The sequence below is a fragment of the Ambystoma mexicanum genome, chromosome 5q (genome assembly GCF_040938575.1).
Source record: "Ambystoma mexicanum isolate Mex_15411 chromosome 5q, UKY_AmexF1_1, whole genome shotgun sequence".
In the NCBI taxonomy this organism is placed as follows: Eukaryota; Metazoa; Chordata; class Amphibia; order Caudata; family Ambystomatidae; genus Ambystoma; species Ambystoma mexicanum.
In genome coordinates, this window is record NC_090933.1 from 1,317,832,765 (window position 1) to 1,317,855,630 (window position 22,866).

Consider the following 22,866-nt stretch of genomic DNA (forward strand, 5'->3'; position numbering starts at 1 on the left):
ATCTAAAATCCTGATATCGCACCATCCTGGCAGGAGGGGTGCGGGATGGACCTCATCCTTTAAGGCCTCAATCACTGATGTGACAAAGCCTTTATGTGAAATATAGCATTAAGGGTCGTGGTTTTAGGCCAGAGTAACCTGACGTTTGTGTTATGGTACCACCTGCGGGGGTTTTCAGAAATAATCTCTTGCTCATACCCACGCTTGCCTCACTGTAAAATCTTGATGTAGTAAATTACATGAAAGTGGGCAGCATATATAGGTAAACCGTAATAATGAAAAAAAATCAGGGTGGGAGATCAAAACAGCAAGACTTTGGATTCATTTATTTAATCTCAAAAGAATAGCATACTGATAAGACAGTGAACAGACAGGTTTTGCACTTTATCAATGGGGGGTACTTCTGAGTACCAACCTCCTTCAATATTGAGGTTATTTTCCTCGTATTAGTGCACATTCTCTAGCGAACAAATGGACATTTCAATACAAACACGAGTAAGTGCTACCCAGGACTACTAGTGGTCCATGGGTTTTGAAAAAAAAAAAAAAACACAACAATATGTACAAACAGAAAAATGAGACAAGGCGTTGTCACAGATCGACACTGTAGTGTTTCGGCCAACTTTATCGGTTGATTGGAGTTAGCTGTTGTGGTGGCTTTCTTAAGGATAGGGGTGAAGGGTGACTGTCCATATGGTATCTGTCAGAGTATAATAAAGATGACAAAAGATGGATGCCCCTTTCCTCTCAGTGGTCCCATCTATGCAGCTGTCAACCGTGGTTAACATTACATAAAGGCAAGGGGCGAACCCACTACTGGAGGCACGTGGTCCAAACCTTGTACTGAGGAGTGTACGATGAAAGGGGCCTCGGTTCCATACATTCCCACCTTTCGTTGCATCTAAAGTAACAAATCATTTTACCTTGTTCTTTTCATTCTCCCTTCGGTAGTACTCGGCTTCAGCAACATCCTCATCCCAAGCTGGGGGGTGCCTTATTGGCAACCATGCTCTGCACACACTTCTCAAGCTATTACCTCCTCTTGCATATTCCTCTGGGTGCCCATTAAGTATATCCCACCATCCCCATCCAAATCTATCCATACTTCTTTATACCATTGCAATTCCTTTGGCTCTTTAATGGTAGTGTGATGTAAATTGTCAACCCTGTCCCCATACTGCCTGTAGAGGGCAGTCATTCTGTATTGCGGTGTGGTGTATTCTCCAGTTTGTACTTGTGCATCTGTCATAGTAGCTACCGTTGTCTGTCGGCCCACTGTTATCATTGCTGAGCTAGGCATGTTATTTTTCACAGCATCATAGTCCCAGTTGGCACACACAGAATATTAGGAGCAAAAAGACAATGATGGAATGAGTATTTTCGCTGCCACGTTCACCCATGATGGTATCCAACTGAACATATTGTCGAACCATGTGCTGTCGTCCGCTCCACTTTCGGTTCTCATTCTTTCTCCTATCTTGTGCACTGCCGTTATCACGTGTGAAAGTGTCCCGTTATCAGCATCTGCAGTTGGCAAAAATGCGCAGCAGGTCCCCCCAATTGTTTTGCAAACACCTCCGTCCATCGCCGTGAGGAGGTCTAAGACATATCTGGTTTGCATTGTCATCAGGCGTAGTGCACGGAGCTCTCTTTTTTACATTGAATCCTTCTTCAGTGTCGTTGGCCAATTGGATGAGCTCCCAGCGCACGATCTGCAACCACTTGGCGTTTGTTCGTGCCTGGAGGCCTGGTGCTAAGAGTGATGCAAAAAATGTCTCTGCAGATGAGAAAAGCTTGTACCGCTGCACGATTTCAGCAAGGAGTTTTGATGATTCGGATGAGATATAATTGAACGACCTTTTGCTACGTGATAGCTTGGTTTTCAATGTGTCCTCTGACAATAGTTTGTATGCTGGGGGCTCTATAATTGTCTGTTCGGGCGCTGTTGATGGTTCAGCCGATTGCCCTGCTGCCGGACTGCCAGCCGAAGGGCCTGTTGTATGCTGAATGTTGCTTTCTGGTATCACCATTAGTGCTGTGTGGAGGGTGGCGAGGGCACAAGTGCCCTTCCATGATGCAGGGAGATGCAGGTAAGCTCGTTTGCCACAGATCCAGTATGTGTCCATCAGTGCTGCAGTGCCTTTTCTCATTTCTGGTATTATTACTGTCTTATTGCATCCTTTTACATCTCCCGTGTTCACCCTCCCTTCCCCATGGAAACAAAGTTCGTGCAGTGTTTCTTTTTGAATTTTTATGGGTTTCTCCAGTGCTGTGACCCATGTTAGTTTGACGATGTGTTGTGACCAGATGGGGGGGCACACGTTTCTTTTATCCATTTGTACGTGTCGTCTGGCAGCCCTCGGAGCCCCTCCGCTTTGCATTCGATTGTTTCATCATGCCAATTGTTTGCATATCTCGTCCCTTTTATGATGAAAAACGGTTCTTTGGTGCAGACCACTCCTTGCTGGTGCATGTTTTCTCGTTCACCAATTTTTCCATGGTGACTGTGTGTGCCTGGAAGGTGTTTCTTATCCTACACAGAACCAGATGAATCAAACATTGGGCCTCTGACAAGGGTATTTCCTGTGGAATTAACATTTTTGGTGTCCCAGATGCATGAGGTATAAGTGAACACACATAGCAGCTTTCATTCGTTGCCTGCTTTGCTGTGGTGCTCATGTCTGAATACCATTTGTTTGATTGGTCAGGGTGTCGGGGATCCTCTATCTCATCTAACCGTAGGTCATGATAAATATCGTGTCTGTTTCTTCCCGCCCCCCATTTTCTCCTCCTTCTCTTTTTTCAATCTGATACCAACTCGTTGGTACTGTATGGGGAATATTCCAGACCATGTGTCATTATTGTTCATGGTAACCTGTTATTCAGTAGTAATATTGATAGGAAATGTGATAGCTTCTGGTGCTGTATGCGTGCTTGTGTTCATGGGGTTGGTTGACCAATAATAGTCATATTCATTCCATTCGGGCTCATTTCCGTCGGTCATGTCATCACTCAACAGTTGGGCTGTCTGCTGCTGGCATGGTGATGTCTGTTGCTACATTTCATAAATGGCGGAGCAATTTGTTTCGATTTGCTGCATACTGCGCGCATTAGTTGTGTTAGGTATTCTTTAAATTCTTCCCCCCAGCACTGTGGCAGCCCTGTGTGCATCAGAAGCTCTCCTAACGGGGGAGAGCGGCGTGTGCATTCTTCTCCCTGTCACGATTTCGTGGGGGCTCAAATGGTGATCCTTGCATGGTTGAGTTCTGAGTTGAAACAGTGCTAGGGGCAGACCATACACACAGGTTTTTTTTTTTAAGGGTGTTACATAATTTGACAATTTGCTCTTAAGCAGGCCGTTGATCCTCTCCACAACCCCATTGGCCATTGGATGATAAATCAAACATAGTTTGTGTTTTACCCCCAGTAGTGATGTTACTTCCTTGAAAAGGTCATTCACAAAGTGCGTGCCGTTATCTGAATGTATGACATCACATATTCCCCACAGCGAGAACCCTTCTCGCACGAGGAACTTGGCAGCACATTTCGCATCGGGATGGGGGCAGGGGCCTGCTTCCACCCACTGTGAAAAGGGGCATACCACCACAATCAAGTATCTCGCTCCGTTACATCTTTCACCCATATCGGCATAGTCGATATGTAGTTCTCTGAATGGACCTGCAGGGCGTGGCAAAGTGCCACGCAAGGTTCTTCACGTCATTCCTGAATTGTAAGTTTGGCATGTTGTACATTCAATCACAAATTTAGACAAGTATTCGTGTAGATTGGGGACGAACCAGTCCTCCTGAATGTCTGAGGCGATGTGGTGTTTTGCAACATGGGCTGGGAAGTGCAATTGTTGGAATGCTACCTCTAGTAATTCCACAGGCATCACTACCTTGCCTTTTGTTTCCTGTCTCCAAATGAGATCTGTGGCCGATTGCTTACACCCCTGTTTGTCCCACAGCTCCTGCTCTTCTGGTGGGGCTCTCCTCTGGAACTCTATCAATTGTGCTATTGGCGTGTTACTGTACGCTTCTACTGGTTGTTCGGTTGTGGCTGTTTTTACAATGCATTCTGGTATTGGTGCCTTATTGAAGTGCCGCGTTCCCCAATTCGATAGCGTCTTTGTTGTTGGTATGGGCTTGGCATTTGACCACTGACACTACCGATGGCGCTGCTAAAGCCTCTATTAGTTAGTTTAATAAGGTCGCATGTTGTACGAGGGATCCGTCTGCTCTCCTGAATCCCCTTCTCCGCCGACGTGATAGCCCTGAATGAACTGTGGTGGTGGTGGTGGTGGTGGTGGTGGTGTAAGCTGAGTCTGAATATATTGTTACTGCGCAACCTTTGGCTGTGTGTAATGCTTCAATTAGTGCAGTCAGTTCGGCTGCTTGTGCAGAGTAATGGGAGGCGCTTTTGAACAATTGTTTCGTAAGTATCATCTTCCATGCGCACCACCGCCATCCCTACATGTTTCTCTCCTGTCTCTGGGTTTATTGAGGCTGACCCGCCTATAAAGTAGATCTCTCCTTCTGTCGGGCATTTTCACTAGGAATGTCATTGCCCTCTCCCTCATATGTGCTACAGTCGTGTTCCTGCATGTCTTCTGTTGTACATGGCTCTGTAATGAATGTGGCTGGGTTCACTGTTTTACATCTGACCATGTGTACATTTGGGCTGGATATGATTATTTCGTAAGCAGTTGCTCTGTGTTGTGAGGGTTGATTTTGATCTTTCAAGGATTGCAAATAATGAGTGTTCTGCATATGGTGTCAATGAGCATCCCATCACAACCGTGGCACTTTTTTCAATAGGGAAAGCCGCTGCAGCGAGGGCCTGTTCGCAAGCGAAGTGTCCCTGCATCACTGGATCCAGTGTTCCGCTATAGTATGCTAATGGCTTGTGGCCTAGCAATGTTTTTGTGTCAATACTGCTGTCCTGAGTGTTCCATTGCTGTGTGAAAACAAGAAAAATTCCCCTTCATAATCTGGATTTGCAAGGACTGGGGCATCTGCAATGAGGTCTTTTAATCGGGAAAATTGGGCAATCATGTCATGCGTCCATTTTATTGGGGCCCTGCTTTTTTGTGCCTCTTTCAGTGCTTGGGGCATTGGTCGTGTGTATGCTGCGTAATCGAGGATCCATGCTCGGCAATAGTTACATATGCCGAGAAATTTCTGCATGTCCTTCACTGTTTTTGGTATGACAATGTGTCTAATCGCAGCTGCTCTGTCTGGTAGTATTCTTTTTCCATCTTTAGATATTTGCTGGCCGAGGTATACAACGTCTGCGAGGCAGTATTGCAACTTTCCTTTGTCCACCTTGTATCCCTTGGCAGCCAATACGTTAAGCAGAGTTACCAAATCTTTTCTGCACTCTTCTGTCTTGCTGCAGACGAGTAAATCGTCTACGTATTGTATAATGGTGCTTTCTACATCTATGTTACCGATATCTTCTCGTAGTACTCTATTGAAAATACTTGGGCTTTCACATATCCTTGTGGGAGTCTGCGGTGTTCATATCTGTTGTTCCCTAATGTGAAGGCTGTAAGGTACTGCGACTCTTGGGCAAGTGGTACAGAGAAGAAGGCATTTTTCAAATCAACTACAGTAAAACAGGTTGTCTCTTTGGTTATACTGCACAATATTGATGCCGGGTTAGGCACTAATGGGAACTCTTTTTTGGATGACGTCATTGAGTGGGCGGAGATCTTGGATCATCCTCCACGCCCCTCCTTTTGCTTTTTTGATCGGAAAAATTGCTGTTACATGGGGATGTCGATGGTACTATGATACCTTGGATTAGAAGTGTATTTATTGTTTGTCTGATACCCCATATCCAAAAAAGCAGAGGAAGGTATTTTCACTCTGGGTGGGAGGGCACCTGGTTTTAGTTTTACCTTTATGGGAGTCGCCTCATGTAACAATCCCACATCGTGCGGCACTGTAGTCCAAATTTCAGGTGCTACCTTGGCCATGTCTTCCTCAAATATTGTCAGTGGGGCCTTTATGCTAGCCATAAGTGGGTTGTGCACTTCTCTGTACTGGATCATAATGTCACATGGTATGCTTATTTCCATTATTATTTCTCCATCCCCCTCGTTGTCGGTGAACGATTCTTCATCAGTTATGTCTTTTAGCATTATGTTGGGCTCTATGCATAGCACAGCTCTCCACTCGCGTCCCTGCGTGTCCAGACCTATGACCACAATGCGTCTGTTTGATACTTGAACTGCCTCAATGTCTATAGATATAATTGTGCCTGGCACTACATCGGTTGGTGTGATTGGGCGGAATATGAAGCCTGATGGTATTCTCCACTCTTTTCGCGTTATTTCAGGTACTACTCTGGCTAACGCCTGTATTCCATAAACAAACATATCCATGTCAATGGGGATCCCTCGCACTGTAACTTCGTTCATGGTCGTGCTTATCAGGAGTGCTCGTACTGGGAATACCCCCGGCGTCGAGCACACTATCCCTCGTTTGGTGAAAGCTATGGTCATGTTCAATCGGCTGAGTAAATCTCGTCCCAGCAGGTTGATTAGCGCGTCTTCGTAGTACAATAAGGGTGCACGCACTGTTTCCCCCCACTGTTACATCAAGCTCTTTTGTGTAAGGAACTTTTAAAATAGCCCCAGAGAGCCCCAGAGAACCCCTGCGTTTCCAAATTCCTGCCAGAGAGCGGAAACCGCCCTTCCGTAAGACACAATTTTTCTGCTCCAGCGTCTACCATAAAGATAAACTGTTTCCTATCTCTGCCGCCACTAGTGGTTCCTCATCAAATAGGGTGGTGGATAGGACTGGACACGCAAGTGCTCCCTGTGGGCTGTCCTAATCTTGGTATCTTTGCTGCCCCGGTGCTAGGGAAACGTTATCACCCATCACTCTCACGCCGTGGATTGGTGCAGGTGCACCGTTTGCAGCTGCTACAAAAGGGTTATTGTTTGTATTCCCTACCGAGTTCTGTCTTGACATGGGCTGTGGTGCATTGTGCTGTTGTGGTTGCTGCTGCTGCTGCTGTTGTTGTGGGGCTGGCTGTCTCTGTTGCATTTGGGGTTCATAACAATACTGATCCTGCTGTGTCCCCCTCTTCTCCCCCCCCCCCCCTCTTTCCCATTGGAGCTCCATAAGGGCTACCCGGGTTCATTGTTCATGGGCTGCTGCCCCTGGAAATACCCTGACGGTCGCATTCTACAGTCCCGTACATAATGTCCCCACCTCCCGCAATTACAACATGACCCCTGTTGTCCTCCTCTCGGTCCTTGCCCACCATATCCTCTGTTTCCCATTCCTCCGAACCCTCCCCTCTGGCCACGGTACCCACCTCTTCCTTGGGACGGTCTGTCCTGCCACTGTGATCCTTGGCATGGCTGCTCCTCTCCGTTCCACTGTCCTTGTTGTCTCCTGCCCACAGCGCCGCTATCCCGACTGGCCTTCCTCACGCGTTTTCCTCTCCCTCATTCTGTCTGCGGTTACACTGGCCTTAATGGCGGCGACCTTCACTAACTTTGTCTGCACCAGTTTCGCTTCATCGGCCAACCTCCTTTGTGTAATTTCCTTCTCTTTGATCCTCCTACAATGATGTACAATTATGCTCTGAATTTCAGGCCAACCCTTGCTTTCTATCCCAGCTATTTTGTCCAAGGCCTTCTGCACCTCTTTCGGCAGCCCCTTTTTGATGATAAAATAGAACAAGGCAGTGGATTGATTCCATGCCGTGCCAGTTTCGCTTCTCCCCAGGTCTTGCACCCGCAATATGAATTGCGCAGGATCCTCGTTCTCCTCCATTGTACACTGCATCACTGAATGTAAATCTGGAATGTCTGGAAATGCACGCCGCAATGCGTGCCATACTTGTGCTCGAACATTGTTGAATGGTGATCCATCGTGACGGTGACAGCTCATTGTTACCCCTGGGAGCCCTGCTCTTTCCCATATTGTCTGCTTGGTCCCCGATCGCTGATACTAACCAGCTTTTTACATCACCTATCGCTAATGGCACGCCTGCTGTGTTTTTCTCAGATGCATGTATCCATTTACCTGCCCCTCCCGTGAGTGGGGGGAGGGGTTTTAATAGGTTGTTTTTGTCCATTTGGGCCCACGGAATATAGTTTGGCCCACCTGCCCCCTTATGCGTCAGTGGCATCTGTAATTTCTGTTTCTTTCCTGTTTTGCTGGTTATCCCTTTCTTGGTTTTACTTACCAGTATGTTTCCTGATTGCTGTCTTAATCTGCCCTGCCATAATAGTGGTGCCGGTGTTTCTAGGTAATGGCAGTTTGGCAGTGGGGATCCTACCGCGGCAGTTGCCTCTTCGTATTCATCTAAATCATCCCATACTTCCTCTATTTCTGATTCTTGATCATTGTTGCCCTCCTGCTCCTCCTCGTGCTCGCTGCCCTGTCCTCCTCCATGGCCTTCACTTCGTTGACTCTCTGGGGTAGCTGGACATGTAATCCTCATTGGTTCGTCATTCAACTGAAACAGGAACTGTCCCATCTTCCATTCTTGTTCCCGCCTTTGCTGTGCTGACGTCCATTGTGGTGATATAGATTGTCCTGAGGCTGCTGGGGTTGTGTTGCTTGTTGTCCTTATCGAGGGTGTGAGATATGCCATTGACGGCGAGGGTACCTCCCCTCCCCCTGGCAGCATTTGTCCTCATGTCGTATAGTGCTCTTAACCGTGTTATTTCCATTTGTGCGTGTGCTAGTTGGCGGTCTAAATCGCCTGTTAATTGTGCTAAGTTCACAGGAGGAGCGCTCGTTGGGCCGTATAGGCCTCCTTTGTCATATGGTGGGGGTGCAGGAGCTGTTGTGCCGCACGGAGGAGTGGGGGTGGGTGGTATATACAGGGGCTCGCTAAACCCTACTGCTGGCCTGGTCATTAAGGGATAGATTTCCGTTACCTCACTCTTAGTTGTTGAGCACTCGGCTTTTGGTGTCCTACTTCCGGCATTTTCTGTTTTTCTAGCATTCGGCTTGTACCTACCTCAGCCGTGGGGGGGGGCGGCGGCAATCTCCTCGAATATTTGCCAAAGGTCTAATACTTCCCTTTGGTTCTGCAACTGTTTCCCTTTGTATCGTGCTAGCAAATGTGTTGATACTAGATCAATACTCTTTTATCGAATGACCCTCCCTCTGGCCAAATCGGTATAACACCGTCCCCTTTGATTTCAGTAATCCATTGGTCATGATACTTCTGTATCCTGTCGCTATATAGTGGAAGGTGCTGGCAGATATGTGCTAATGGCGTTACTCCCCCATGGTGATGTTTGTTTGCTTCCTTCCTTCCTTTCTTGTATGTTCTGGCACCCTCGAGTCTCCTTCCACCCCTCACTCGATTATGCCGGTCACAATGTGTAAAACACGTTTTTACCAATACTAGCAGTTATTGCATATCACATTCACTGTTCTGCCTGAGGAAAAAGAATATTCTAAAACTACTCCGAGTCTACTCAATATACGAGACCCCTACTATTTTCTCTTTATCTCTATTCTGCACTTGGTCGGGACAAATGCTATGCGGCGCTGCCTTCTACCCTGTTCGGGCTAGGATACCGCTTTTCTTCTCACTTTTTACAAAACCTAATGGCCATATAAAGGATAGATCAGAAAAGCCTCACACAGACCCTATTCTTGACTACCTTCCTCCGTTGCTAATTCCCTCCTTCCCATATTTTCCCCCCTTACCTTCCTTGAAGGTTTCGCAACCGGCACTTCACGTGTTCAGTGAGGTACTCTGAGGGTCACCGCTCAGGTCCGTCCCCCAACCAAGCCGTGGCCCGCCTCGGCGAGCAGCTTTTTCGATCGGGTATTCGTCAACCGGGAACCCTTGACCCTTTCTTCGTGGTATGCACAGTCTGGTCAACCGTGGAGGCGATGGTTTTGCTGGGGGCGTCCTGGATCTCGCTGCCGTACGGTGCAGGCCTCGAGGCACCTCTCTAAATCGCGTTGCGGGGGGGGGGGTGGGGGTCACCAAAATGTTAGTGCCTACCCCGTCTTACTACGTGCAGTAAAGAATAAAACAAACAACCAAACCCCTGACGGGGAATGAGGCACAGAGAACCGGCTGCAAGAGTTCAAGGCAGGATTTATTTCTAAGCTCAGAAATATTCCAAAGTACTCTCTGCATCATAATCATCATTATACACTCTTATAGTATTCAAGATAAATCTAACAAAAAACACTGTTGGACCCGATTGGTCAGGTGGTGTGGTGCTGTAGGTGTGGGTGGCATCTCTTCCTCCTGGTTGGTTGATCGGCTGACGAGATGATGGACGTCAGACATCTGTGCTCCACGCGGGTGAAGGTTATGCTGGGGTGAGGCTGTGGCCACCACCTAAGCTAACATGTTGCATTGCATGTTTCTAAATAACAAACTATATAAACGTTTTATGCTTGTTGTCACATTTCTACACAAATCACACATAGAACCTTATTGGCAGTACACTCGGGTCATTCATGGCTTTAATTGGAGGCCTTGACCTTTATTATGTGTTTATTGAAGGGTTAGGCTGTTTTTTACACAAATCTCAAGCTTGGAATTTTGTTAGTATAAGTAAAAATATATTGCGGTAAAGTTCTAGTGTTAATCGTGGGTGTGCTGGGTGGGTATCGCAGCGCAGGTGAGGGTCTGGCCCATGAAAGGGATGCCTTGTGAGAATGCATGGTGGAGATGGCAATTTGTTACCCTAGATGGGGTTGGGTGACTGTACATTTATGGAGACGAATGAGCAAAGTGCTTAGCTCATGCTCGTTCACATTCTGACTCTCATGCAAGGCAGTGATCTCAGAGAGAAAGGTTACTTGTATCATATTTATTAGTTGTTGCAAATGTCTTCAACTTCAGCGTGAGAATGGGATCGCTGAACTTTTCCTCTGCGGCGGGGGAACAAGGGTGGGGGTCATGTGCCTGCGCGTCTCGTGTGCCTGTGCCCTTGGCTGCTGCAAGCGAAGGGAAGCTGTGAGGCCTGGTTACCAAGAGGAGTCGGAAAGGGGGCACAAAAGATGGATGTCCCGTTCCTCGCAGTGGTCCCATCTATGCAGCTGTCAACCGTGGTTGACATTACATAAAGGCAAGGGGTGAACCCACTACTGGAGGCACGTGGTCCAAACCTTGTACTGAGGAGTATACAATGCGAGGGGCCTGGGGGCCCTTCGGTCCCATACAAAAGGCTGTTATGATCTCTGTGATGTGTAATTTATACTTTAATACTTGTTAGTGGCTGGTTGGTGCCGAACAAATACACTAGACCGTGTATTCATGTAGAGTTTACCGTCAAGCAAAGGTGCAGCGGTAGAGTTCTACAAATGGTCCCTCAGTGTTTCATGGTGGAGACTGGTGTAGCGGTGTACTGAATACACTGCTTTAGAGAAACGAGAATCACTATGGAAATCCTGGGCACAATAAGTTGGCCAGGATGTGGTAGCGCCTGTGAGTGGCAAGCAGAATCCCCAGGTCTGGGAGAGAAAGGACGGAAAAAATTCCGTCAATTTAAAATAAATGAGATGTCAAAACAAGGGTGATGCTGAGTGTTGGAGCATGCGTGATGACAGTGAAATACAAGGTGCCGGGAGGCATGCCTCAAGTAATAAACTGCGTGCAGTTAACACATAGGACTGGGTGACCCATCAGGCGGTGGGATCGGGGCACGGTACCAGGTTATTTGTGTGCACCATATATAGGCAATGCATGCGTTTATGTCTGTGCCCATGATGTAGTGGGGACGTGGACGTTAAAAACAAATTTTCAAGCGTCTGAAACTTACTAGGTGATGCCTACGAGATTGAACGTGCATGGCATTTGGAGGACATGCTCAATGGGGTGCGTGCGGCAGATGGATCGTGCATAAATCCATGTCCGTACCCGTGGGGTAATAAGGGCGTGAAGGGACCCCTGTGATTGAACTTACTTGTAGGATCCGCGAGCGTCTGACTCTCACTGCGTATGCAGCAGTGTGTACTGAGAGTTGCCCTGGAGATAAGTCCCGATGCTGTATGGTATGCCCCGCCGCTGCCAATAGGGACAGGGGAAATGTAACAGCAATGATCCTATCCATGTGCATAACATCCAACGGAATTAGACCCAAGCAACATTTGATCCATGAGAAGTAATGACGAAGTCTAGGTCGAATGTGTAAGGCACCAGATGCATTTTACAAAGATTTTTTTCAGACATTGTGTTGGATGCTATGGTTTGTGGAATACAGTATAGTACTGTTTCATAATTTCATGCAGGTGCAATGGATGTCTGGTTTTGACAATTCGATTAGGTACTAGATACTAGTTTCATCAAAGAGGTGTGTCTGTACACAACTAAATTAATTGTGTGGTATCCATGATCAAATCCATGTGCAATAAATCAACAAAATAAGACCCAAGCAACATTTGTTCTGTGAAACGTAATTGCGTGGTCTGTCACAGATCTCGAGCACCAGATGCATTGTATGTAGTTTAGACAGCCGATCGCATTTGCTTGCGGCCATTCAAATACTTTGTTCAGGCAACGCAGCTATGGTGCGCTGGGGCACTGATGGGAGCACACTGCAACCCACTTGCATTGGGAAGGGAGTCCACCAAGCTCTTGTGCATTTTCATCAATGGAATTATTGCTTATTTGGTGTCTGTATGTAATGATGTCAGAAAACTGACTGGTCATAACCGTCCTTCTCTCTCTTAAACAGGTAGGCGCCACGAAACAATTTGAGCTATTCGAGGATTTCCGTGGGGGAAATGGCCTAGCCATCAATGCCGCAAAAACTAGTAGCATGGTTTCAGTGTTGGGGGGGGGGGGGTGAAGAAGAAACCGAGACCCCTAAGGTTAGGACTGGGAGAAGGTAGCGTAGATCGGGTCGACCACTATCTAGGCTTGAAGGTGGCGTTATCCTGCTGTTGGGATCTGCACATGGTCACAGCAAAGGTCTCATTGGCTATATACAGTGAGGCCTTCGAGCAACTTTGGCAATGTTGCTGTCCTACAAAGCCCAGGCCAGACAGGCACGATCTATGGAGCGGAGCAATGATGGCACACACACTGTTTACTACTAACTACAATTGAAAATAAATCTGACGAACATGCTGGGTTTCCATTTGGCTACCCCGACTATAGCGGTTTGGTTTGAAACGGGGATCCAAAGTCTACATGCCGACAGCAGCCAATTTATTACTGAGTTTGCTTGTGGTCAAATGAACTTTTAGTTAAGTATAGGGAGGCCGTGAAAGGTGTTTTGACGCAGGCTGGGGTTGCGGCTCTTGAGTGGTTTGTACATATGAAGGTAGAAATGAGAGTACCAGGCTTGAGTGAGCTTTGGTGCATTCCCTTAGCTATGACTGGTGCAGTCCAGAGAGGTGAAATCAGTGATGTGGAGGAAATTTGAATGCAACTTTGTTGCTAAAGCCGAAGGTTCAACTGCCTTGCTGCGCTACTGTAATATGAAGCAGAATATGGGTTATGAGGGCCTTGCTGCGCTACTGTAATATGAAGCAGAATATGGGTTATGAGGGCCTTGCTGCGCTACTGTAATATGAAGCAGAATATGGGTTATGAGGTGTAGTTGGGTTTTGTAAACACCAACTAAAAGATCATTGTATGCTAAATTTCTAATGGGGCCCTCAACCAATCACTAGCCTCTAATAAGTGGGACCATTCTGTTTTTTCGACTTGCCCCCCTGTGTGTTTGCCTTTGTGATTTCTGCTCCGATTCTAGCGATGTGCCAGTAGTTTTCTCAACATGTAAATATCTTGTGTGGGCATTGAGACTGAGAAGGAAAAGACCTTGTTGATTATATCTGGGGACAATTTACTGTACTAATGATCACCATTGCCAGAGGTGTTTTCCTCTGTTTTTGATCTGCACTATTGGCGGTTATTGCCTTGGTATGAGTGGGTATGCATACATCTAAAGAGTACTTCTTGAATACTTGACATGATTCACTAAATTTTATATTCACTATGTCAGCCATCAAACACTCCACTGACATCTGCCTCCTCCTTGAAGACATTGACCTCGACATTCTCGCGCTTACTGAAACATGGTTCAATGCCAGCTTGGTCACTGCTTTTGACTCTTCTCCCTGATGGCTACGAGATCATTTCCAAGTCATGACGTACCTGTGCTGGCAGTGGGGTTGTCCCTTATCCCTGAGTGGGTTCCTTCCTCCTCCTTCCTCCTTCCTACCCACTCAGCTCTACTCTTCCTTTGAGAGCTTGGTTTGCAAGTTGGTCATCTCTCTCTCTCTCCCTCCTCCTCCTCTCTGACCATTGCCACGGTCTACGGGCCCCCTGGTGCTACCACCCTGTGCCTCTATGAATGGGCTGATTTCTGCTCCTCTCTCCTCTGAACCTCCTAAACTCCATTCTTGGGCGACTTCAACATCCCCTTGTACTCTGCTATTGCAGTCTCCACTCTCCTTCACCTCGCTCTCCCTCTTCATTTTCTCTTCCTGTCCAAACCACACAGCAGGACACTCTTGACACCCTCATCCACTCTGACCTTTCCCTCTCTCCCGCACCACTGATCACACCTCTTTCCTTGTCAGACCACTCTCTCCTCCCTTCTTACCTGGGTCCCCTCGGCCCTTTGACCGCACCTCCTCCAGCCCTGCCAATATCATTCAAACATCTGTCCGATGAAACAAGTGTCAGGTGCTGTCTTCACACCCAACTTCATCCCCCTTTGTCCCCACCCAGACTCTACAGCATCCTCCATCTGGCCATTGCTAACACTCTGGACATTCTTGCCCCAGTCATGAGGATCCGCCTGAAACCTGCTTCCCAAGCCCAATACCTGGTATGACTCTGAACTTGCAGCCGTGAAACACAAGTGCAGAGCTGCGGAACTGAAGTGGCAAACCTCGGGTTCACCCTCTGACAAACTGGCCTGCCGCCTGCTCCAAAGACGATAAAGACTACCCGTGCCAAGAAAAGGGCCCACATCCAGACATGGATATCTGGTGCATCCAACAACACGGCTGAACTCTTTAAAATCTGCAGGGAACTAGCCAAGCCTTCTGCAGTCTCCTCCTTCTCTTTCGTCCCAAGGCCCTCTGCAATGCACTGGTCACATACTGGACATCCTGAGCACCCTTGCTACTCTCTCCTCCAGCCTCACTCACTCACTACTGGTAATTTCCCCTCCTCCCTTGTACACCCACTCCTGAAAAAAGAACTTCAGTAGATCCCTACCTGTCCAGCCAACTAACGCCCATTTCCGTCACCCCTTCCTTGGGGAAACTCCTTGAGAAGCTGGCCTTCCCCTAACATACTCAACTTGTTGGCGGTCTCCACAACCATCAATCTGGATTCCGAGCTCCCATCTCTGGACACACTCTCCTCTGCCTTTGACACAGTCAACCACTCCATCCTCATAAAACTGCTCCATGAAACCCTTCATATCTTGGAGCAGGCACTGGACTGGCTGACCTCCTTCCTAACTGATTGTTCGTCCAAGTTAATCTGGGCACCTTCTCTTCACCTATCTTTCTCCACCTGTGGTGTCCCCAGGGCTCCAATCTCTCCCCCCGGGCTTTTTAACATTTAACTTTCTCAGCTGGCACTCCTCATTTCCTCCTCCTTCTCCCCCAGATTCCAGTATTACACAGATGAGACACAATTCTTTTTCCTGCTGACCCCCTTGCAGACTGCCTATCAGCCACCCAGTCCTGGTGCACTTCCAACAATCTATGCCTCAATGACAGCAAGACTGGCCATCCTTTATGGGCTCCCCCCTTCATCTGAAGCCGCAAACATTGGAGTTCTCTTTAACTCCTCTTTCCTTTCTCCCGCACATTCAGGACATTGCCAAGAAGTTCAACTTTCAACTCTTCCTTCTCAAAGGAATTCTCCCATTTCTCACTTTCCCACAAATGCTCACTGTTACCAAAGCTCTGGTTCTCTCTAGGCTAGACTAATGCAACAGCCTTCTCTTGAATCTACCCTCATCCTCTCTATGACCCCTGCAGCTAATACAGAATAGGGCAGCAAGATTTATCCTTGGCCTCAAGCCTAGGGACCGCATCGCTCCTTCCCTAAAATCTCTTCACTGGCTATGAGTTGCAGTCCAAATCCCTTTGTATCATCCAATACGGATGTCTGGGGCCACGCTATCTACAACTTGCTCATACTAAATACTCACCCTCTAGACCTCTACATTCCACTGGTACCAAGTATCTACGTGTCATCGTTTCGATAAACAGAGGGCCGGAGGCAAATCTCTTTCCTCAGTTGGCTCCCTCTTATTTAATAGCCTCCCCCTTCTTCTTGAGCCGCATCTCCTCAAATTCCGGAAGCTCCTCAAGACTTTCCTTTTCACCTCGTCCATCCCTCCTTCCCTCCTCTGCTAATCTCAGTCGCTGTGATTGGGTGTGGAAGGCCAGGGCCCCGAACACCAATCGCCTCTGCCACTGCCTGCGCGCTGCACTTGCCTTGACCTGAACCGCCTTCGCCACTGTAGGCCTGCACTTTTACACCTGCTGCTCACTCCCAAGCACTTCAGCACTTACCCCCCCCCCCCCACCACCCACCCCACTCCTCTCCTCTCTGCACTTGCACGCTCTGAATGCTCACATGGCCTAGTAGGTTTGTCTTTATCCTCCAGTGTATTGTTTTCTCCCATGTTCCCTCCCTGTTTCCATGTGGCCGCTTTGAAACACAATTTACTTCTTGTACAAGCACCTACACATGTTCAATAAATAAAAAATAAACCAATGCTGTGCAATAGGGTGTAATATTTATGAATGTTGAGATTCATTGTATTTTTATTTTATTCTTTTTACAATACAAATTGTATGTGCTTTTATGACATTGTATGTCAAAATAAAGCTTTTATGGTGATGATTTAATCAATCTCCTATACTTGCTTTTATTCAGCAGACTCTGGGCTCAGCCATTCATCATGATAAACCCTCCAATCATACACAAGCCCTCTAGCGTGGAGCCTTTCCCTGTTAAGGTACGTAGACCCAGTGGCCTTTAAGCCCTCTAGCATGGAGCCTTTCCCTGTTAAGGTACGTAGACCAGTGGCCTTTAAGCCCTCTAGCATGGAGCCTTTTCCTGTTAAGGTACGTAGACCAGTGGCCTTTAAGCCCTCTAGCGTGGAGACTTTCCTGTTAAGGTACGTAGACCCAGTGGCCTTTAAGCCCTCTAGCGTGGAGCCTTCCCCTGTTAAGGTACGTAGACCCAGTGGCCTTTAAGCCCTCTAGCGTGGAGCCTTCCCCTGTTAAGGTACGTAGACCCAGTGGCCTTTAATTTGAAGAATGTTTTGTAGTGAGTCAAGAATCTTTAAAGCCAACAGATGAGTATATTGTTCCAGTTGTGTGGGAGGTTAGGTGTTCTTTCCCAATCTGATCACACTAGTGCAGTGGTCTTCAAACCTTTTCATACTTAGCCCCCCCCCCACCCCTGCTTTAAGTAAACCTATCATTTCTGGCCCCCCACCTACAAGTTGCCCCCTCCCCTTTGGTGGGGCTTAAAGGATGTCCAGGGGGGCCCATGCTCTTTACAATGTAAGCAAATGTTCTACTGCTTATATTTTCCATTAAAAAGCAGTCACCTTAATCCTTTAAAAAAAACATCTGGGGGCCTTGGCTAGAACTACACCAATCATGATAGGGTGACGACTACCTTCCACCCCTTAATCCCTGTTATGGGTGTGTGGGTGTGTGTGCGCGGTATAATTCCTATGCAAGCTTGTCCCCCTTATTCCAATTAAGCTAAGAACCACCACTAGGGTTCCTAAATTCACTGGGATCCCCTAGTTCGGTTGCAGAGGGTCCAGGTGTCGTGGATGCAGTGGTCACTTTCAGTCCCTGGATTGTGTCCCGCTAAGTGGCGTTTCCTAGGACTGATTAACAACATTCACCCAGTAATGGGAAGAGATTGTCAGACATGGGGATGTTACACTTCCGCTTTCTCTCTGCCTCACCTTTGCTGATGTCCCCGAATTCTGGACATACTGGCTAACTGGCCACCCACTGATATTACAGGTTCAGGCTCCTGCATGATCAATTGCCCCTGCACTGCCTCCGGGCTACCCAGCCACTTAAGGGACTGTATCTTCAACCCTGCAATCCCCTGACCCCCTGCACCTATGAGCCATTTCCTGGCAGCACTTACTAGTTACTTGCACTCTCATTCCCTCTTGCCTCCCCCCCCCCATCGGCACTTCTCCCGCTCCCTTCCCCCTGCACTTGCACTTTCCGAATGACACGAGGCCTAGTAAGATTGTTGTTTTGTCCTCCCTGCCTTGGCTTTTCGTGCTTGTGTACAGGTGCGTTATAGATGACTTATCATATTAGAAAAGCATGCTCTGATAATCAATTATGTCAAACTAATTTATACTTTGCGGTTAGGAAAGAGGGTTATCAGATGAGAATCCTGTCCCAGTCCTGAGGACAAAATAGTAAAAAGAAGCCAGTTAACAAGAGAAGTCAATGTTAAAGGACATTTGTACTGCGCACTTTCACCACTGTAGTGGTCCCTTGGCGCTCTGGCGGCTCTGAAAGAGGAGGGGAGGATGAGTTAGTGGGAGGAAGCAGGAAAAGTGCAAGAGAGCAGTGATGTGCTGTTGGCGGCCTCAGCCCGGTGGGTCCGTTGGCTGGGCCTGGGGGTGTTTGCGGCCGGTAGTCGTCGTGTGCTGTTGTGCAAGGCTGTGTGTGTTTTTGTTTTGTTGTTGCCATGTAGTGAAGTTTGTGCGGTAGGTTTTGGTTGTGTTTGGTTTGAGAGGTGTATGCAGAAAGGGAAATTGTTAGTAGGGTTGGTTAGTTTGCATCTCTATCCTGAATTGAAGCGCTCGGTTTGCGTAGTCTCCCCTGTTGCGGCTCTGTCCTGATCTGGGTCTGACTGGCATGCAGGTTCCATACTCCCCTAGTCCCCGCCTCTAATATGCTCTCTGATAGCTCCCCTTATCCTCCATTTAGACTCTAGTGGTCCTGCCAATGACTACCTCTCAGGTAGTGGGGGAGATTGCCAGTGTCTCAATAATTCCACACCAATGTGGTACCTGGCGGTAAATAAATTAAGGGGCGGGCGAAGTGTTGGTGGGGTTAGTCGACTCAGTCTCCGTGCGTGCCGCCTGTGTTCCTGTCTATCCGATGTCACCCGTCCAGCTGCCGTGGGCTTTACTCTCCCCGGTCAGGGATGTCCATGTCTTTTCGATTTAGTTATCCTTTTTACCAGTTTTGTTTTCCAGTCTGGTGTTGTAGAGCCAGGTTTTTAGTGATTTCCTGAATTTTAGGTGATCTTCAGTGTTATTTCCTTTGGGATGTTCCAGGTTTTTGCGGCTAAGTGGTAGAAGGAGGTGCCTCCAAGCTTTTTCTTGACGTATGGTTTGAGTTCCAGGCGGATTTCGTTGCTCGATCGGAGGGGTCTCGTTGGTTTGTAGACTGTTATTTTCTTCTGTAGGAATTCTGCTCCTTGTCCGCTGAAGTGAAAATAATATATAAAAGGGCATTACCCAAACCAGTTGGGGGGAACACACAGAGTGGAAACTAGTCCCCCTAGGAGGTAGGGAAGACACTGTATGAACAGGATAAAAGAGGAGAGAGTTTTAGACCATCAATTCATGACTAGGAAAGCCTGATAAGGGGTCAAGATACCCCAACTCGCGAAAGCCTGAAATTAGAGACTGGGAAGTGTCTACAAGGGACGACAATGTGAGGAACCGCTGCCAGAGAACATTCTAAATATAGGACCACAGAAAGCACGAAAACTAGTACTGATCTCGGAGACGATTCAAGGAGACTATGTCAAGAAATATCTGTACCACAGAGAAAAGTAAATAGATTATCTGAAGAGAAGACCAGGCAAATATAAAACTCTCCTTGTCTATTTAAATTCATTTGATATAGTGGTAGGGTCAGATAGTTAGTTTGGAAGGAGGACACGTTTACATTAGACTTCCTGACAAATGACTAGCACGTTCCTTTAGATGGGTAGAGTATTCCCTCTACCAATAGGGAAATATGGGCCTTTTATTTATAATTTCATTAAAAATATTAATGTCCTCAGTGTGTCCGACTCCTTCTTCTTCCGACCCACCACACAACTCAGTAGTTACCGTTATGCTGGGTACCAAGTATAGCGCTAGCAACTCTGTAACATAACCAGTGTATTTATAAAGCTCACGTTCACCCCCGTAGGGGCATCTTGGCGCTAATAGCTGTTTATTGTTACCCAACTTAATGGTACTCCTATCAATCTCGGAAGGAAGAAGGGCTGAGGGAACCTGCCAGGATTCGAACCTGTGACCATGAGGTCAAACAAAGGCCCTGTAGTCGATGCATTAGTCCACTGAGCCACAGACCTGGCTGTTCTGGTTACGTCGGGGTACCATATCTCCCTGTGTAGTTTCATGTAACTGTATAGCGGTAGAAAATCGGTAGTTCTCGATATTGTTTATTTGTAATGCGCCTATACACAAGTGTTTTGTGGTGCAACAAGACTGGGGGGTGGGGTGGAAACAAGGGAGACGAAAAGTGATCTTACTAGGCCATGTGACATTGAGATCATGCAAGTGCAGTAACCAGAAGTGCAGGAGGGGCGAAGTGCTGGAACAAGGCAGTTGGGCCCGTGACAAGCACAGGGCCGGGGAAGAGAAGGGGAACAAAGCTAAGTGCAATTGAGAGGGAAGGAATGGCCATCCGGTCATGAGCAGGCCAGGGGGAGGGGGGGGGGTCTGGGGAGAACATGGGTGGATTGGACCAGGGGGCTGGTGCCCTGTAAGCCTCTGAAGGAACCATGCCAGGGCAGAGGGGTAAAATTGGCAGGGGAGAGGGAAGGAAAAGAGAAAAGGGAAGGTCTTGAGTCACTGTGGTAGGGGAGTAGGAGAGGGAGAGAAGAAGAAAAGGAGGGTCTTGAGAAGCTTCCGGAACTTAAGGCGATCTGGCTCACAAGGCCATCCCAGCGTAAGCCACCTGTGGAGGAGAGCTCTTTCCCCTTACTCTCTGCTTGGAGAAACATCTGATCTGCGGAGAGTTGGAGCTCAGTGACCAAAGAGCTCTAGCAGGTAGGTATCTCGGGAGAGAGAGTTGGAGGTAGTGGGGTCACATGCCCCAGAAAGCCTTGTGGAACATGCAGAGGGTCTTGAATGTAATCCTTGCAGCATCTGGGAGCCAGTGGAAGTGCTTGGTTTCGCGCAAGAAAAAAAATAGCTTATGCCTGACCCCTCAAGGCCATCCCTTTTCTCGCATCACCCCCCCGCCTCTCAGCAATGGCGACCATGACTAGTTAAGGGTGAGAGGTGTCCAAACGTGGGAAAGAGTGTCAAGGCTCCAGCAAGGAACACTCGTGCAAAATTGTGCAAGTACCTTGCACATAATAGCAATACCTGATAATGATTTGAGTGCCTTCCATTTGAATTGACCGCCTGTTGTCTTTAACTTTCATTGATACCAATACCTGTAAAAAGAATTGTATTACCCAAAAGCAGTTGGCTTTTCTGTACTTCTCCCGATGCGGTTGGAACACCAAGAATGTCACCCTGCCCTTTTATAGCACGCCCTCCGTCAACGTCTCGTGCAACAATCATCTTTGACTATTCAATAGTTGCACAACTGAACCAAACCTTAAAGGTTTAGCACATCATTAGCAAACTATGGATACCACTTTAATTATTGACTAGCTCTCCTCTAAGAAACATTATTTCTCTTTGTTTACCTAAATTGAACAATCATGTTGTGAAAACCGACCATCTTACTTCCCTTCATTACTAAAGGAGGGGTGACCAGATGATTGCATGTTATGTGTACACCCCTTCTTTGTTTTGGGTATTAGCTGGTGCTAGAAGCCAATGTTTTGCCTTAGAATATCGTTAAGAGGGAGATCAGATAGATGTGAAGGACACACCGCTTGTCTGTTTGGCATTTTACTGACTCAATTGACTGCCTATTGCCTGGTCAATCTCTATGGCAATTCCCACTCACTACCTACCCTTCCCCACCCAAAACACATCCTTCTGAAACCTATTTGAATAAGCTCTGTCTAGCAGCAACATCAAACGTTATGCTGTGTATATAGGGCCTGCCAGTGTTATTTTTATCTGAGAATGGCTCAATTGCAGCTGTAACACAGCATGTCGTCAGACAACCGATTAGATATAAATGTCACATTAAAATCTCATTAGTGTCTTCAAATGTGTTCATTGATTTGCAGTGTAAGTCTATTTGTATTAATAAGGTTTATATAGCGCTTTAATCCAAAGTGCTTTACATTATTTCAACATGATTACAAAAAATAATGAAATAGAAGTATATTTACAAACATGAAACAAACCAATGAAGCAATATGTAGAACAATTTACCTGGGTAGTAGGAAGGTGAAGGGAGGGTGTTAGGGAGAATTCTCTGTTTAGGCTGAATTTCCTAACCTAGTGAGTCCCCCAGCAGCTTTGCTGGATTTTTGGGGTTTATTTTTTTTTCTCCTGCCAAGAGTGAGACTCTTTTACCCTCACTCTTGGGCATGATTTGAGTGTTTCTGTGACTTATGTGCTATGGGGGCATTTTCCCCATAGGCTATCCTTGGTTTTTGAATGTGTGTTACACTGCACCCTCAGTGCAGTAACACAGGGGTGTCATAGTGACCCCCAAACATAGACTCCGCACCCTGGGACTGAGTACTGTCTCCCTGGGTCTGTAAACCATTGACTTTACTAGTCTTGACTTATGAACTAAACCAGTACAAACCATCATACTGTGGAAGTACTGGTAGGGGCAATTAGATTGCCCCTGGGTCTGTTGTCCTGTCCCCCCTCGCTGAGTTTCTGGCTGGTGGCAGTGGATACCACAGAAATATTCCACCGGAATATTTCCCAATGGGATTTCCCATTGATTTTAATGCACCACTTTTTGGTGCAATGTTAAAGATACCGCC

The 22,866-nt window shown here is 47.2% G+C and overlaps 2 protein-coding genes across 8 annotated transcripts in view; one reads left to right on the forward strand and one right to left on the reverse strand.

The window, feature by feature from the left end:
* The window catches only part of LOC138498495 (zinc finger protein 850-like), a gene marked incomplete in the record, with an annotated part of 1,369,857 nt that overhangs the window by 729,952 nt on the left and 617,039 nt on the right, over positions 1–22,866 (reverse strand).
* LOC138498479 (zinc finger protein 84-like) overlaps positions 1–22,866 on the forward strand; it is a 51,640-nt gene that overhangs the window by 20,113 nt on the left and 8,661 nt on the right. For 2 of the 7 annotated variants that reach the window (XM_069622232.1, XM_069622236.1), the window contains exon 3: positions 16,870–16,951. The exons of 2 other annotated variants lie outside the window; for them this stretch is intronic. The gene's annotated coding sequence lies outside the window, so the exon portion shown is untranslated. Of the gene's footprint in view, positions 1–16,869; positions 16,952–16,986; positions 17,007–22,866 lie in introns of those variants that run through there. 3 more of the 7 variants (XM_069622234.1, XM_069622237.1, XM_069622238.1) reach the window with 2 other exon arrangements.